Here is a 2,500-nt window from a genome sequence, read left to right as displayed (position 1 = left end):
AGGAGGAAGAGGAAGAGGAGGAGGAGGAGGAGGAGGAGATCTACATATTACATTTGTTGGAGAGGAGGGCGATGATTTCTTTATCCTGCCCTGAGGCGTTCTTAAAATGAGGACTTTATCCACGCGACGGAGTTTGGACGAAAAACTACCTCACCGCCCCTCTCCTCCTCACCCCCCCTCCCTTCCCTCTCCTCCCCACTCAACCCCACGCCGCCCCTCTCCCACTCCTTGTCCGCGTATGGAGTGAGTGGGGAGTGAGTGTAATGCCTCCACCACTCCACATTGAAATTAAATTGGGTCGAAAAAATGACGAGAGATTCTGTTTGAAGGCCTCTTGAGTCCCTGTTACTTGGGCGGCCATTAGAGTTAGCGGAGTCACGGGAGGAAGGAAGAGGAGAGGAAAGGAAGGAAAGGAAGGAGGGAAGAGGTGGAGAATGGGAGAAGGAAATGATGTATAGAAATTGATGTCGCAGTAAATGAAAAGCAAAGAAATGAAAAGAAGAAACGGAATAGGGAATGAAGTAAAGTAGGAAGAAAAGATGTAAGGAAACGGAGGGAAATAGGAGGAAGGGAAAACGAAGAAGGGAAAGAGGAAAGGAAGTGAAGTGGAAGGAAAGGATGTCAAGAAACGGAGGAAAATAGAAGGAAAGGAAAAGAGGGAAAGGATGAGGAAAGGAAGTGAAGTACGTAGCATTAAAGGATGAAAAGAAATTAAGGCTGAAAGGAAGAAAACTTGAATGAAGGAAGGAGGAAAGGAAAGAGAATGTAAGTAAAGTAGAAGGGAAAAATAATGTAAAGAAACGTTAGTCAGGAAGAAAGGTAGAAGTAGAAATGAAGAAATAAAAGTAGTAAGAAGGAAAATAGGAAGAAAAGAAGTAGGGAAAGGAATTAAATGAAGCAATATTAAATAATAGAAAGGAAGGAAAAAAGGGATGGGACAAGGAAGTAAAGATGTAAAGAAATGGAGACGAAGAAAGGAAAGAAAAATATAGAAAGGAAGGAAGGAAGAGGGTAAAATGAAGTGAAGTAGAAGGGAAGACTCTACAGAAATGGAGACTGGAAGGAAGGGAAGTAGAGGGAATAGAGAAAGAAGGAAAAAAAAAAAAAGGTAGACTGTTAGGCTAATAGGGTGTCAGGGAAAAGAAGAAGGGCTCAATCCTCGAATCTACATTGTCATCCCTTTAATATATAGTTTTCTGTGAAGGTTATTGTTGATCTCGTTTTCTTTTCCTTGCGCAGACTCGGTTATACACGGCGTGGTGAGCGGCATCCTCCTGTACCCTCCTATCTTCTCTCTTTTTATGTCTATCGTATCTCTCCTTTATCTCTCCTACCTTTAGTTTCCAAGCAAGAGGCGCATCAGACTCTCTAGAATAGATTATCGTACAGCCATTACCGCGCCATCAAAGTAAGTTGCCACTGGAATAAACATCCCCTTCTTCCCAGCCGTGTAATTTCTTTTGTTTTACTTCCTGTTCTCGCTGCCCCGGCCTGTCCTTTCATTCTCTCCTCCTCCACCATTACAACTTAATCTCCCTCATTCTGCTTCTCTTCCTCTTCTCTTTAGTCGTTCTTTTGTTCCCCCCTCGTCGTTCTTCTCCTTCATTCTCTCCTCATTCATTACAATTCAGTCTTCCCCGTTCTTCTTTGTTCCTCTTCGTCGTCATTTTCCTTCATTCTCACCTCATTCATTACAACTCAATCTTACCCTTTCTTCTCTTCCTCCTTCGTCGTCCTATTGCTCCTCCTCCATTACGACCCAATCTCCTTCATTCTTCTTCTCTTCCTCTCCTTCGTCTTTATTTCCCTCCTCTTCGTCGTCCTCCTGCTCCTCTTCTACCTCCCCTCAGCAGCAGCAGGAGGAGGAAGAGGAGGAGGCGCAGAAGGAGGTAGGAACGCGTCTCGGCAACAATTATGTGGGTAATCTGGCCTCTCTTGGTGCATTACCGCCTCTTGCCTCCGTAATACGACCACGGGGACCTCCTTCCTCCCTGGCCCCCTCCTTCAGCGGCGGCCTCCCCCCTCACACAATGGACGCAGCCCTCACACACACTCCACCCTCATTCCCAGCCTTACGTGATGGTGAGATAAGGGTAATAGTAGCTTGGGGTGGTAGTGAGGGTTGTGTTTGTGGTGTGGTAGGCCTGGGGGGGCATCGGGGTCCACAGTGGGTAGGTAATGCCACCCCTGGTTAGACATAAATGACTGTGATTGTGTCTGGCAGTGGTGATGGTGGTGGTGAAGGGGGGGGGGGTTGAGGGGGGGGTGCAGAAGAGGGTGAGGGATGAGGGGAGGTGCCCGGGGTGTTTGTGGTGGGGGGTTAAAGGAGGGGGTGTAGGCTTTATTGCATCCACACACGACGTCGGCACACTGAAGTCTCTCTCTCTCTCTCTCTCTCTCTCTCTCTCTCTCGGTAAAACTTCATCTCCCCTTCCCTTTATTCTCTTCGTCCTCCTCTTCCTCCTCCTCCTCTTTTCCGCATGCCAAAGTTCCTCTCCTC

Source organism: Eriocheir sinensis, unplaced genomic scaffold (assembly GCF_024679095.1).
Source record: "Eriocheir sinensis breed Jianghai 21 unplaced genomic scaffold, ASM2467909v1 Scaffold1008, whole genome shotgun sequence".
Lineage (NCBI taxonomy): Eukaryota > Metazoa > Arthropoda > Malacostraca > Decapoda > Varunidae > Eriocheir > Eriocheir sinensis.
This window is presented reverse-complemented; position numbering follows the sequence as displayed.